The sequence below is a fragment of the Coregonus lavaretus genome (genome assembly GCF_964263955.1).
Source record: "Coregonus lavaretus genome assembly, chromosome: 21".
In the NCBI taxonomy this organism is placed as follows: Eukaryota; Metazoa; Chordata; class Actinopteri; order Salmoniformes; family Salmonidae; genus Coregonus; species Coregonus lavaretus.
Window position 1 is genome coordinate 26,352,524 of NC_140008.1, and position 16,119 is coordinate 26,368,642.

Sequence of the window (16,119 nt, forward strand, 5' to 3'; positions counted from 1 at the left end):
CAGACGCACGCACACGGACAGACGCACGCACACGGACAGACGCACGCACACGGACAGACGCACGCACCCGGACAGACAGACGCACGCACCCGGACAGACAGACGCACGGACAGACAGACGCACGCACACGGACAGACGCACGCACACGGACAGACGCAGGCACACAGACATGCACACGGACAGACATGCACACGGACAGACATGCACACGGACAGACATGCACACGGACAGACAGACAGGCACCACATGGCTACAGACACCAGAGCACACAGGTATGCTAAGTAGAACATTTTATTTACCTCTGAAGGCGTCTGTTACCCCCTCCGCCAGGTCTCTAAATTAACATGTTTCATTGGTAGCGCTGGTGCTCCCAACTTAGTTAGGAGCACAACATGAAATTTAGGAGCACCAGAATTATTTTTATTTTTATTATTGATTGAGATACAGCCTATATTGGGCCTAAATTAATTTTTAGCTACTTCTGAAGCACATGTTGTGCCCTAGAAACTAATATTTAACACTGTAAATACAGTTGTTTATTATTAAAGCTAAAATATTGATACGAATACCTGTCATTGAAATTACAAAGTCATTTGTGGAACTAACAAATCTGCACTCACTTGTTTCTTTAGTGCACTCAGAAACAAAGGTACAGTGAAGCCCTCCACCACTCCCCCCTTTGCCCCAGTTCCCTAGCCCTGCTCTGACTCCTGTAGCCTCTCTCTGATCCCTACTGTTGTGTTTCTGTTTCTATGCAGATGCCTGCCGTGTCTGCTTCTCATCACCACCTCTCTCTCACACACACACACACTACCTAAACGCTGCTCCACATTACACCCTGAGTTTGTCCTATGTGAGTGTACACAACACTACCTAAAACCCCCACCCTTAAACTGATGCTCTGTGTGGCTCCTGTATGATGCCATTGTTGATCCTCAGGACTCTTGAGTCAACTCTGTCAGTTAGATTAGTAGTGTGGAGACTGTGAGAGTGAGCCAGTGTGCCAGAGTGTTTGTGCGCGTGCTAGCCGAGCCAATACAGTGTGAAAAGTGTGTGTAGAGCGTTGTTCTTCATTTCTCTGGCTGTGTGTTAATCCGACAGTAGACGCCCCTGACAGCCTAACCAGGTCCTCTATCCTCACTGACCTGTTAATGGCTTTAACAGCTCCTTCAAGCTCTTGTCTCCAAACACACACACACACACACACAAACACACACACACACACACACACTGCTCTCTGAAGGCAGTTACTTTAGCAGCTCCTTCATCCATGCCCATACTGCTCCATTATCGTGCTCCCTTTGAGACACACTGCAGGTGTGGAAGTGTCTGGAATGTGACAGGTAATACAGTGCGCACCAAAAGTATTTGGACAGTGACAATTTTTTGTTGTTGTTTTGGCTCTGTACTCCAGCACTTTGGATATTAAATGATTCAATGACTATGGGAGTTAAAGTGCAGACTGTCGTCTTTAATTTGAGGGTATTTTCATTCATATCGGGTGAAGCGTTTAGAAATTACAGAATTTTTTGTACATAGTTCCCCCATTTTAGGGGACCAAAAGTATTCGGACAAATTCACTTATCTCAAATCAAATTTTATTTGTCACATGCGCCGAATACAACAGGTGTAGACCTTACCGTATAATGCTTACTTACAAGCCCTTAACCAACAATGCAGTTCAAGAAATAGAGTTAAGAAAATATTTACTAAATTTAAAAAAAGTAACACAATAAAATGACATAACAATAACGAGGAGGGGTCAATATAAATAGTCCGGGTGGCCATTTGATTAATTGTTCAGCAGTCTTATGGCTTGGGGGTAGAAGCTGTTAAGGAGCCTTTTGGACCTAGACATGGCGCTCCGGTACCGCTTGCCGTGCAGTAGCAGAGAGAACAGTCTCTGACTTGGATGACTGGACTTTCTCTGACACCGCATAGTATATAGGTCCTGGATGGCAGGAAGCTTGGCCCCAGTGATGTATTGCGCCGTACGCACTACCCTCTGTAGAGCCTTACGGTCGGATGCTGAGCAGTTGCCATACCAGGCGGTGATGCAACCGGTCAGGATGCTCTCGATGGTACAGCTGTTGAGTTTTTTGAGGATCTGGGGACCCATGCCAAATCTTTTCAGACTCCTCAGGGGGAAAAGGCATTGTCCTGTCCTCTTCATGACTGTCTTGGTGTGTTTGGTGATAGTTTGTTGGTGATGGGGACACCAAGGAACTTTAAACTCTCGACACGCTGCACTACAGCCCCGTCTATGTTAATGGGGGCCGGTTAGGCCCTCCTTTTCCTGTAGTACACAAACATCTCCTTTGTCTTGCTCACATTGAGGGAGAGGTTTTTGTCTCTGACCTCCTCCCTATAGGCTGTCTCATAGTTGTCGGTGATCAGGCCTACCACTGTTGTGTCGTCAAACTATTATTTTGTGCCCAATAGAAATGAATGGTAAATAATGTATTGTCATTTTGGAATTACTTTTATTGTAAATGTAGAAGTGTTTAGAAGCATATTCTATTCTTATTTACAATAAAAGTAATTCCAAAATGACAATACAGTATTTACCAATCATTTCTATTGGGCACAAAATAATCTGAAACAACCAAAACAAACAGCAAATGCATCCAACAAATGTGTAGAGTCACAAGCTTGATGTAGTCATTGCGTTCTATGAATATGGGACCAAATACTTAACTTTTTACTACTTTAATACACAAGTGAATTTGTCCCAATACTTTTGGTCCCCTAAAATGGGGGGGACTATGTACAAGAAGTGCTGTAATTTCTGAACGGTTCACCCGATATGGATGAAAATACCCTGAAATTAAAGTCTGCACTTTAACCTCATAGTCATCGTTTCATTTCAAATCCAAAGTGTTGGAGTACAGAGCCAAAACAACAAACAATGTGTCACTGTCCCAATACTTTTGGAGCTGACTGTATAACAGGATGGGCCATCACTCTTCTATCTCTGTGTCTCCCCCTTTCTCTGGTTTAGTCTCATTGTATATCCTCTGGGGCGGTTCTCTGAACTGGAACACCAGATGAAAGACATTCCAGGTTCTGAGAGAAAAGGAGGTCAGGAGTTTGAGAGCAGTTAAACTGTACCTTAACTCCAAACAAACCAATACACACTGAACAGCAGACATACCTGTCACTGTCCACTGTCATTACATTCTTTCTTTCTCTCTGACTCTCCCCCCCTCTATCCTTCTATGTATTTTACATTTGACATTTTAGTCATTTTAGCAGACGCTCTTATCCAGAGCGACTTACAGTTAGTGAGTGCATACATTATTTTATTTTTTCATACTGGCCCCCCGTGGGAATCGAACCCACAACCCTGGCGTTGCAAACGCCATGCTCTACCAACTGAGCTACATCCCTGCCGGCCATTCCCTCCCCTACCCTGGACGACGCTGGGCCAATTGTGCGCCGCCCCATGTGTATGTACACAACAGCAATAGAGCATTCTGACCAGACCTGTCAGTACACTGTGACCAGACCTCTGTGTCAGTACACTGTGCCCTAACGCTTAGTGAAGGCCTACAGGAAGAGCCTGTCTGTAGCGGAGGACAGGGGGGCAGAATGTAGATGGGACCAGCTCTCTACTGAGTCAGTCAGCCACAGACTGTGTCCCAAATGGCACCCTATTCCCTATTTAGTGCACACATTTTGACCAGGGTGCATAGGGCTCTAGGGTGGCCATTTGGGACACAGCCAGAGACTGGTGGAGGTTGGAGAGGTTAGTGTAGAGAGAAGCTGAAGAAGAGAAGTGTCTCTTTCAGTTAGACATCAAAGCCAGATGAAAGCACCGACCAGTCAGACCAACCAGAGCCGACTAAACCAAAGCAACTCCGACCTGCACAGAACACCCAGAGCCTCATAGCGGAGAGGAGAGAGGCATGCAAACAGGTAAAAGCTGACAAGCCTCAACAACCACTTATAGGACTGAAGCAACACTCTGTTCTACCTCTTTCTTCTGGCTTTCTCTCCCTTTGTCCGCTCTCCCCCTCTGTCTGTCCTCTCCTCCCTCACTCTCGCTGGGTCAGTATTGAGGCTGTAGTAGTTAATGGGTGGTGACAGTAGAGTGAGGGGAGATGGACAGACTTAGAAAAGCATAAAACACAGCCAGCTAGAAATCACAACCCTTTCTTTCCTATTCTCCCCCTTCTCAACTTGTTATAAGCCTTCTCTTTTTCCTTCACGCTCCCTAAACTTAATAAAAATACGTGTTTTTGGCTCCGGGTCCACAGCCGACGGCTCACGTATCTCCTAACAGATATCGCAACGTCCAACCCCAGCCAAAGGAAAACTAGCCTTAGTAGTGTGTGTGTGCATGCGCATGCACTTGTGTATGTGTTGTAACTGTGCCTGTGTGTTCTGGAACCGTCCTGGACTGTCTCCCTCTCCCAGCCTTACATGATGGAAACATTGTGACCTTTGTCACTTTCCGCTGGCTGCTCACCTTACTAATGACCTATGACTTTGGCCTGAAACCTCTGTCTCGCTCTTAGACATATGCTCCCATTCACCTACACACACACATGGACTGTTAATGGAGCAGTCACAGGACAAGAGACACTATCTTACATCTCTCCCTTTATCTCTGTTACACTATTACTGTATAAATCATTGCCTCAGCCCAGGGCCAATATAGGCCTAAAGCCCAGGATTCTATAGCCCCCTCTACCCAGCTACCTCATCTACTCTAGACAAATGACCACCCACTCCTCAACCTCCTGTGTGAAGCCTGCCACTGTGTTACATGCTCCATGGCATGCAGCTCTAGGATCAGGTTCCTGCCTCATTAGCCCTTCTAGTCTTGTTTTAGCTGTGTGGCTAGTGTGGCTCTTAACAGGCCTGTGGGGTTGGGGTTCTATGATTTCTGTGGCTTTGGATCTTATAGATTTCTGCCGTGATGTAGTAAGCTGTTCACGGGCGTGCCAGCTCCAGCAACCAAATACCCTAGACACAGGCCCCACCCTGTGCTCTGAGTAGGGTTGCAACATTCCGGGAACATTCAATAAATTCCCTGTTTTTCCCGAAATCAGAAGGGAATAAGCAGGAAATCTGAAATCCTTCAACCAGGATTTCTGGAAAACCAGTGAATTTATTGAACGTTCCCGGAATTTTGCAACTCTAGCTCTGAGCCCCCCACTCAACACCTCTACCTCCTCTCCCCTTGGCATCTGATCTCCCACATTCCGGTCGGACATTTTGGGTCCAGTGCCAGACTGGCTGCGAAAATTCATTTTTTACGATAGCCGGAGGCAAAGTCATTAATATTCATGAGTTATGTTAATTGGTTGAGCCTTCTTGGGTGTATGACTGCACTGCACAGCCATCTGTTTAGGCTTGCTCACCGGCATGAGCAGTAAGCACCAAATGACTTGTGAAATAAATTAAAGCCTCACCAGCTAGCTACCATTCTATTTTAGTTTCACTGTCCACTATTGTTATTTTTACCTTTTCACAAACTGTCTGTTGCTTGCTATGAGCAAGTTAACCCAAATGTGTCACGATTAGTTGGCTACATTTCAGTAATTTAGCTATCCTCCTAAATGCGGTGGTCAGTGGATAAACAAACTAGGAGTTGAATATATTTTGGTGAAAACGAACTAGTAGCCAGTTGTTGTCCATGGCTCCTGAAGCCTATGTGACTTGTCTATGTGCCCATGTGCTCCCGAGTCTAGACGCGGTTTATGTAACGTTAGCTAGCTAGCTAGCATTGTTAGCTGAGCTGTTTTATAAGAAAATGCTAGCTAACAAACCCTCCTCGGCTACAAAGTCATTGGGTTGCGGGAATATTAGATAGCTATGTCTTTTTAATTTAAAGATAACTGTCATTGAAGTTGGTGTTTACTACTGGTTTTAGATCCGAGGGGAGAGATTGTCCGCCATTGTTTTGGTTAGGGCACATAGTGATGTCACACACCCAAGAAGGCACAACCAATCACCTGACGTATAATAATGACTTTGCCTCTGGCTATCTTACGAAAGGAAATTTCGCAGACTGACTGTGAGTAGAGAAGGGATTAGGGTGCAACCACACCACACAGTGTGTATATCTGTGGTAAGTGAAATCACAGCAGCCTCAGCCAGAGAGGAAATGACAGGAGCTGCGTTAGCCACTCACTCTAAAAATCATGAATGAGAAGGAATGTTTAAAGATCTGCAGTCCTCACTGCTGCTACCAACATTGTCAGCCTTCTGGCTCTTACCACACTATTCTCACAGGGTTTATTGAGCAGGGTTAAAGTTGACTAGAGGTCAAAGTGGCCAATATATCACATGGCGCCAGAGCCATATATAGAGATTTATCCAACGGGTGGGTCTAATCCTGAATGCTGATTGGTTAAAACCGCGTTCTAGCCGGTGTCTATTCCACAAGTTACCACCGGCTAAATCTATGATGTTAAAATGCCTATTTACTCTATTCCATCTGACTTTGCAATCCACTGTCTCATCAGCCCAGCCAGGCAATTTATAAACTTGATCCCCACTATAAAAAGCATCTAGATTATCTCACATTTTCTTTTAGACTAACATTTAGTTTTCAACAGCAGAGATTTGTATAAACCTTGCTGTCTGTCTCTCCGACATTTGCAACATTGTTTCAATATTCTAATTCGATCTCCAGCTGTCCCATAGTAATACACGTGTCGGGATGAGACAGACAGGTAGGCAGCTTTTCTCAGCCAGTCGAAATCATGAATCAGCATAATGTTTATGGCTTTATACAAAACTATCAATAGAAAACAGGTCAAACGAAACGAAGTGCAGCTAGTTTGCAGTCTTTCCAGCTTCAGTTTGAAGTGATTGTGTGAGCTGTGTTGTTGGCTAGCTCCTCTGAACAACAGTGTCCTGACAAAAGAGCACATTTTCTATACCAAGAGAAATCGTGCCTCATTAGCTTATTGTTATGGGATGTATCCAAATAAATGTCACTAGAAAACAGTTTAAACAAATGCAAATGGAGCTACTGTTGTTATTCTGGCTGCACTGTTTGACGTAACTGTAAATTAGCCGTAGTTGGCTAGCTAGCAAGCAAGGGATAACAACGTTGCCAGCCAGTATGGCAATGGAACATTTAGAACGAACGACTGGGTTGCGTCCATAGATACAGAACAAAAAGACTGAACGACTGCGTCGCGTCTCTGGCAACTGAACCGACAGAACGAATGACCAGCCGGCTTGGGTAGCAACCCTAGATTTGTGTCAGGACTGTATCTTGTGGAAGGATGAAATAGTATGAATAATTTCATCAAAATAAAGTTTTTAATGAAAATATGTCAGTCATTATTTTAATATGTTGGTAACCCAATATATCCTCCAAACACCAGCTTCTCGGGCATTATCACTTAAATAACATATTTAAATATATATGGCTGGATGGTGCCTATCTTTTCCATTCATTTTGATTGAAGCCTGCAGATTTAGATACGGGTTGAAGGTTCTTTCTTTGTGTCAGTCTCTAGTCTGATGGAAGGCAGCAACAGGAAGAGAGGGGGCATATTTGGAAAATATGTATTTTTATTTTTATAGCCAATGTATTTCTCAGCCTCGCGGCTCCAGCTTCCAACATCCGATCTGGCCTTCAGACTTTCCCTGTCTGCTTCCAAACCCCCCAAACACACAACAGATACTCTACATCACTAGAAATAATAGAGGGAGGAGGAGAAAAGAGAGGGATCAGAGGAGGAGGACAGGAGGCTTTAGAAGAACAGCTGTAAAAAAAACTCCACTACAAACTTGGCCCTGTCAGGACCCTACTGTTCACACACATGGTCTCATAAAAACACAGCCCTTCCCAAACATAAATATTAGGGGTGTAACGATCCATCTACTACATCGATGTATCGATTTATATTCCTATGATCCAACTACATCGATCTGTGCTCGGCGAGTTGGCCTTTTGGACAACATATATCAATCTAACATCGTTTTAAAATGTAATAAATTGATTGTATTGATACTAGGAAATAACCCATTGGATTTAAGCACGTCAGACTTTATATGGATGTTTTTTCTTAGCACTTTTAATGATAAAGGCTTTAAACATTACTCGATTCAGTCAGCCTATCCGTGACGTCATCGCCCCGCGCCAGCAGCAGCGCAAAGGCGCAAAGACAACAAAACATAGCATGGCGGACGACAGAGGAGAAGCCGACGAGCGAGAAATTATCAAGCCACCATTGCGGTCCTTACAAGAAACAGGAATCTAGGAAACGTCACCTGCACTGTCCAGTATCCAGGTATTTATTTCAGTCACACTGGTTGAATTTTTGGCTAAAAGGTTACTGAATCGATTTCAAGTCACTGAATCGTTTCGGATCGTATCGTTCTAAATGAACCAATATCGTCCTTGAATCGTATCGACAACCACGAATCGTGATACAAATCGAATCGTTGTTAAAACGAATCGTTACACCCCTAATAAATATGATCTCAACTCTCTCGTTTGCTCTCTCTGTCGTTTGCTCTGTCTCACACGCACCCCTGAAACATGTTAGCAATTAATCAGAGCAGTCAACAGCCCAGGCAACCTCCACACGCTAGACACCCTGTCATACTAACTGATAGAACCAGCGATGGGGGAGGAAAGGAGGAGGAGATGTGGAGGACGGGGGAAAGTGGGGTTATAGTGGTCACCTTTCCCTGAGTAATGTCATATTGTGTAATCTCTGTCTCCTGTTGAAACTAGCGCTGGGATAAATGATAGTTGGCAGAGTCCTCTGCCACCGCGTGAGAAGAGAGAAGGGGAGGGAGGGAGGGAGGGATGGAAACAAGTGAGAGAAGGGAGGGAAGGAAAGAGCGAATGAGGAGTAGAGAGGGAGAAAATGTCCTTCAGATTTATGAAGTGAAAGAGTCCGTCTAAACTCTAATTGGTCCTGGAGCCGGCCTGTAGGATGAAGAAGAGGAAAACAGAAGGAACTAGAGAAAAAGAGGAAGGGAGCCACAAGGACATGTATCTGGGTCTTTGGTTTGATCTCCCAAACCCAGAAAGCCTTCTTACAGAGATTTCTTCCACAGCCCTACACAACACTGGAGTCAAGCTTTTTTGGTTCTTATACTGTGCGTTTAGACTGGAACCCTAGACGAGTTTCAAGTCAGAAGTCAAATGTGGGGTTCTCAGAGTAGTAGGGTGTGGCCCCACTCTGCCTTCACCCCCACCCCATAATCAATCACTCTTTGTGGGGTATAAGCCCTAGCAGGTCTCTCTCTCACACACACACCCAAGCTCCCTTGTGGGCCTCCCCGTGTTTGTGTATATGTCGTTGAGTGCTGACTGCTGTGTCAATGGTTAGCTTGGATTCGTACAAGGCCTCCCTTACTCTCTCCATCACACACACTCACTCTCAAGATAACAACTCTCAAGATAACAAGGTGTGTGTGTGTGTGTGTGTGTGTGTGTGACCCTCCTGGACCTATAGGGTGAATAATGCAGTGTGTTTTATGTTGGAGCGGAACCGTTAATCCTCTGGTGGTGTTATTTTTACTGCTCTGTCAGTCACCCTACTACCAAAAACCTCTGCACATATGTTACCTATTAGACACACACACACACACAGTGTCCTCTGACTCTTGGTTGTGTGTGTGCCTGCGTCTTGCCTCCCGCTGTCCTCTCCCTTCTCTCTTTCTCTTTCCTTTCCTACCAGAGTAGTTTTGACTCATTACTGTCTGATTCTTCCTTAACACATAACAGATCCATGTATGAGCTCTGTATATACTGCTCTCCGTCTCCTATATCCCCCCCCTCCTCCTTCTGTTCTTTCCATTGGTGCAGGTAACGGCTGGCTTATATTTATGGAGGGTTTTATTTGCGTTAATAAAGTGTTTTAAAGAGGTGGTGGATTACTCTCTGTGTGACAGGCAGGCTCAGGGGACAATGTGTGTGTATGTTGTAGCTGTGATATTGTGGTCCTAGAAAGAGCTGCTAACTGTGTGTTTGTGGACTGACACCGCAGTGTGCGTTTGAGTTGCTCGGAATCCCATATGAATAGACCTACTCCTCAAATGTGTGTACGTTTAAATCCTCTCCAAAACCTGGATGTTAAGTCCCGTCAATGTGTGTTGCTGTGAAGCACGAGGTTTCTCTGATGATGTTTGACTGGGAAAGTCCCTAACTGCTCAGACAGTGTGTGTGTGTCTGGTACTGTGGTAGGGAGAGAGTGATGTTGGGAAGAGAGTAAGGGTCTCGTTGGGGCCGTGAGTGTGGGCCTTGTGGTGGGCAACACTGGGAGCACCTCACTGTGGTGGGGTATAGTTATGGTTGGCCTAATGCCTTCTGTTCTGGCCAGCCAGCTCCACTAGCCATCTCTCTGTCTACAGCACAGCTACAGGACCTTCACAAGTCACACTACATTAATGTGGGCCAGTCGGACTTGATGAGCAAGTACATCTAAAATAGTTGTTAAGGGCAGGTTAGGGTTAAAATCCTATCTAGGGTTAGAAAGTAGAATACTTCAGTTTGTTGTTGTAGCCAGAGAGTGATGAGCCATTTAAGTCACTACACACACACACACACACGTTTCAGGTGAACTGAACGATGAGCACTCCTACTTCTGCGTGGAATGTACTGGACAAAACACTGGATAAAAATAATCTTTCTCCTCTCTTGCTCTGTCTCTCTCTCTCTCTGCTACCCCCTCTTTCTCTCACTCTCTCAGACCCTCGCTCTATCTTTCTCTCCCTTTCTCTCTCTCCGTCTCTGTCGCTCTGTGTCAGTCAGATGATTTAGGGCTGTGATTCGCTCTGTTTTATCGCTTTCTGAAAAACACTCGTCCTCACGAAACATTTTCAGAACATTTAGTCCTGCCCTCATGTTTGCTTTAGCTGTTTAAGACTTCCTATGTGAACTGTGTGGCTCTGCTCGTGTGCACATGCGTATGTACGTGCATTCCCTATCTACAGTCGGACAGCATTAACAGATGTGCATCCTTAGTGAGCTGAGAGAGTTTTCCATGGATCTCACTGACAGAGCAGAGCATGTAAAAGTGAAAGCAGTTGAACATAATTGTGAGTGGCAATGTGAGCGCTAGCAGACTGATATTATTAGCGTTCAAAGCCCCCAATGTCATGGTGAGGTTTAGAGCGGCTGCATGGCAGTGGTGGATGTCTGGATGGAGGGTAGCGTTGGCTGCAGGAGGATGTGGTCAGAGTATAATTACATTGTATTATCAGGGTTGTTTTTCTTCAAACAAGATGCCATGAATGGGACCTTCTATTAACTCAGAAACAACCCCAGTCACTCTTGATGAAGCCACAAAATGCAAGTGGGTGTGTGTGTAACATCTAGCCACACACTGTAGTGTCACTACCTCATTAGGCTGTGACTTATTTATTTAACCCTAATCTATCCTGATTAAGTTAACAACCATTTCTCATTCTGCACTACCGGCCCTAGGACAGGCAGAGAGGGTATTAGGAAACCAAAGCTTAGATAAATAAACAGGACAATGGGTCTCTCTCTCTCTCTCTCCTCTTTTCCTCCCAGTCCTCTTGAATAATAGAGTTATGGAAACAGTCCAGATCGACAGAGAGTTACTCCAGTGAAAGACATGCACTTTATTGAACTAGTGGTAGTTTGAAAGGTAAAGTAGTAAAGTTTCAGTAGCCCGGTAAAGAGCCCAGCAGCAGTGAATGGACATTTACTGTGGAGCAGACTACCTGTTGCTGAGCGGCTGTGTGTGGCTAGCTCCCTTCTCTCCTGATGTCCGCATACAGCCTGTCTGTCACAGCCTCTCTGTCTGAGGCGTCCCTCTTACTCACACTGTACACTATGTACAACCAGCCTCACGGTAAAGCTTTTCACATCTAGATCCCAGTCCCCTGGAGAAGCAGAGCATTGCTAAACTTTTCGGACACTTCTGCAGCCAGAAAAGAACTGCCTCACAGAACATCCTAATCTCTCCTGCAGAGCTCTCCCAGCTGCTCACATAGCTACACAACAGAGAGGGGAGGGGGACAAACTCAGAGACATGCAGCTGCTTACCTTTGTGTGTTTGTTTGTGAGAGTGTATCCTGCAGATGTATGTGTGTGTCGTCAGTCAGGCAGTGCTCAGTGAGCCTTGGTGCTCCGGTTCAGTTCCCTCCTCAGGCTCTGCTCATGTGCACTTCTCCCATCTCACACAGGGGCTCATCTCTGGCTCTCTCTCCCACTCTACTCCCTCTGTCCTGGGATTAGATCTCAACTGGTCCCCCTCCTAGAGAGCCAGATTCCAGAGGCCTTCTCTCTGCATCCTGCTGCCCAGCAAAGTATCCTCTCTGTGGGCTCCGTGAGGCTGGGGTTAGGGGTTAGAGCTGGAGCTCTGTCTGGAGCATGACTGAACTAGCGGCTACTTCTACACACTGAGCTACGACGCCTGGTGCCTCAAGGTTTTCACAAAGGATTGGATGGGAAGGGAAGGGAGGGAGGAAGAGGGTGTGGAAGAGGGAGGCTGTTTTTCCCCTCCATTTCTCCCTACGTCTTTTTTAGAACATGCCAGCCCACCTCTGATGTCACTGGTCTGAAAAAAGAGAGGGAATATCAGAAGAACCTCCTCAAGTTTCACATCCTCCACCACTCCTGCCCCACTTTGTTAAGAAAAGAAAGATAGAGAGAGCCAGTTGGAGAAACTTTAGACTTCAAAAAACTGTTTGAACTCACACAAGGAGGGTTTGTTTGGGGGTAAGGACAGCAGACACACACACACACACACACACACACACACACACACACACTCCCTTTCATCCACCATATATTGAAGTCCATGTCTGCCGCTGTAACCCCCATCCCACTAGTACCCCAAAATTACCAGACACCCGCTTCTCTCTGGCTTACTCCTCTATGCTTAGACCCCTTCTGTGTGCGAGTCCATAAGACACCCTCCATCCCTCTCTCCTATCTTCCCAGGCTGTAGTGTATGTTCATGCTGTGCCACAGTTATCCTGGTGTTGTCTAGGGTTTACTGCATCTACCTTTAAGGCCAACCCACGCTGTACGTCAGATTCAGTCTCTTACGATTATTCCATGTCACAATGTGCGACGTTACCAAATTAAGATCTTTATATCGACCTGGCCAGATTGTACGATTTGCTTCAGTTTTGTCATCACATTCTGCGATTGGCTTGCGAGGCTACATCAGCCGACGTAGGCTATGTCAACTGCAGTGGTGTATTTGATCAGCGCATGTGCTAGCACCAGCAGCGCAAGCCTCCCTCTATGCTTATGTGTGAGTGAAGTGAGTTCGTAAAAACTAAAAGTATGCATCTTAGAAATAGTTTTCACATACAAATGTTATTTGTCTGAACTCAGAATCAAATAGGCTTCCCCAAAATAACATGGTCGCTGTGGTAGAACTTTTCTTTTGATTGGCGATTTTGTGCATTTATCAAAATCCCATCAAGTAGCCTGATTTTCAAATGTGTCATGTAAACAAGATTATTAGGGAAATCGCTATTTTTGCACAGCATGTAAACAAACTATTTAAATCGAACTATTATATTAATCTGCTATTCACAATAATCGTATTATTGTGTGCATACTCAGTGCCGGCCGTGTTCCTATTGGTCAGTCACCGGGATTGGCTCATAACACCAACACACTACACGATAAAGGCAAAAAAATTTGCCTGAACTTTGTCGGAGCCTACGAACGCACGTAGTGGTACTTAATCGGAAGACCTAGACCCTGTCACACTGAACAAGCCAAGACGCCTGACAATCGTTTACAACCTAAGAATTTGCCCACAACGTGGAAATTTGGTCTGGGACGGCAAAATCGTGGCATAAGACGGCTAAATAAAATCTTACAGTTTGTGCAGCCCTTTAGACACTGTGTAATACACATAGCTGTGTGTGTGAATGGGTCTTTGTGCGGTGCATATACATCACACTGATTTGTAGAGAGGTGGGAAGGAGAGGCCAGCTCTAGGTGTATGGAGAGACCCTCTTCCTCTCCTCCCCCTCTCCCCTTTCCCTCCCCTCTCTCCCTATCCCCAACCATGTGAGATGTCAGAGAGCGAGCAGATGATTTACATGTTTTGGAGAAAGGTTTTTTCTGGTTGCCAGACTGGTTGATAATATCTTCATGTCACACTTCCAGATAGAACACTGGAATGTGTAGAGGGGATCAGAGGAGAAGGGGGCCTTTTTATTTTTAATTTTTTTGACTTAGTATCTACTTCCTGCTTTTGTCTCAGATTTCAGACGTGTGTATGTGTTCTGGGCAGACTTTACTCTTGCATGACTAACTGCCGTCATCCTTCCGACACGCTATGAAATTACCAGTACTGGCGGTTAAGCCTTCACTCCCTCTCTCTCTTCTTCCCATCTCTCCATCTCGCAGCTGTTTCTCCATAACCATTTGTTTGCACTTCTCTCTGTCCCGTTCTCTATCGCTCCCTTTCTCCTTCCCTATATCTCCCTCCATTCCTCCCTCTGGTTCTAATCAGAGTGATGGTATGTATGATGTAGGCATTAGAGGGCTCCATGATGAGTGGTGCTGTCCCAGGACTAGTGTCTGCTGCTCTAGTGTAGTCAACATTGGTGTTTTGTTGTTGCACAGTTGCTTTTACAACCACTTGGCTTCCTGACTGTTCAGTTGTGTGTGAGCGTGTCGAAAGGAGAACAACTCTTATGTCATGAGGGTGTGAGACATTGCCTTGCATCTGCTGCTGCTGTGCTGCTCTCATTACGAACATGAAAGTGAGGGGGGAGAGAGAATTTGGGTTTGGGAGGGGGGGGTGTTGAAGGAGAAAACTAGGGACTGGATAGAAAGCAGAAGAGAAGAGAATGACAGATGTATGGAGAGGGAGATGATGTCGGAGACAGTGTGATGGGAGAAAGTTAAATGGTGCTGTAAATTCATCTCAATTTCGAGAGAGAGAGGCGTGTGGGTAGTGAGAGAGGGACAGAGAGCGAGGCGTGTGGGGAGTGAGAGAGGGACAGAGAGCGAGGCGTGTGGGGAGTGAGAGCGGGACAGAGAGAGAGGCGTGTGGGGAGTGAGAGAGGGACAGAGAGAGGCGTGTGGGGAGTGAGAGCGGGACAGAGAGAGAGGCGTGTGGGGAGTGAGAGAGGGACAGAGAGCGAGGCGTGTGGGGAGTGAGAGAGGGACAGAGAGAGGCGTGTGGGGAGTGAGAGAGGGACAGAGAGAGGCGTGTGGGGAGTGAGAGCGGGACAGAGAGAGAGGCGTGTGGGGAGTGAGAGGGGGACAGAGAGAGGCGTGTGGGGAGTGAGAGCGGGACAGAGAGAGAGGCGTGTGGGGAGTGAGAGAGGGACAGTGAGAGAGGCGTGTGGGGAGTGAGAGAGGGACAGAGAGAGGCGTGTGGGGAGTGAGAGAGGGACAGAGAGAGGCGTGTGGGGAGTGAGAGAGGGACAGAGAGAGAGGCGTGTGGGGAGTGAGAGAGGGACAGAGAGCGAGGCGTGTGGGGAGTGAGAGCGGGACAGAGAGAGAGGCGTGTGGGGAGTGAGAGAGGGACAGAGAGAGGCGTGTGGGGAGTGAGAGAGGGACAGAGAGAGGCGTGTGGGGAGTGAGAGAGGGACAGAGAGAGAGCGAGGCATGTGGGGAGAGAGAGAGGGACAGAGAGGCGTGTGGGGAGTGAGAGAGAGAGGGACAGAGAGAGGCGTGTGGGGAGTGAGGGAGAGAGGGACAGAGAGAGGCGCGTGTGGGGAGAGAGAGAGAGGCGCGTGTGGGGAGAGAGAGGGACAGAGAGGGACAGAGAGGCGTGTGGGGAGAGAGAGGGACAGAGAGGCGTGTGGGGAGAGAGGGACAGAGAGAGACGTGTGGGGAGTGAGAAAGAGAGGGAAGAGGTGTAGAGAGGTGGGGGGGAATGAGAAAGAGAGAAACAGAGAGAGGTGGGGGGGAGTGATAAAGAGAGAGGGGGGAGGTAGAGAGAGGTGTAGAGAGGGAGAGAGGGAGAGGTAGGGAGAGGTGGGGGGGGGGAGTGAGACAGTGGGAGGTAGAGAGACAGTAGGAGGTGGGAGGTAGAGAGCGCGAGAGAGAGAGAGAGAGGCGTTCCACAGGGATGCTGGCCCATCTTTACTCCAGTGCTTCCCACAGTTGTCAAGTGTGCTGGATGTCCTTTGGGCGTTGGACCATTTTTGATACACATGGCAAAACTAGCAGCGTTG

General features: G+C 46.6%; 2 protein-coding genes across 2 annotated transcripts in view; one reads left to right on the forward strand and one right to left on the reverse strand.

Moving 5' to 3' along the window:
* The window catches only part of LOC311148478 (angiopoietin-related protein 1-like), a 33,684-nt gene extending 21,596 nt beyond the window's left edge, over positions 1 to 12,088 (reverse strand). The window contains exon 1 of the mRNA XM_084185454.1: positions 12,002 to 12,088. The gene's annotated coding sequence lies outside the window, so the exon portion shown is untranslated. The remainder of the gene's footprint in view (positions 1 to 12,001) is intronic.
* The window catches only part of LOC311148477 (ras-specific guanine nucleotide-releasing factor RalGPS2-like), a 131,968-nt gene that overhangs the window by 90,046 nt on the left and 25,803 nt on the right, over positions 1 to 16,119 (forward strand). The window lies entirely within an intron of this gene.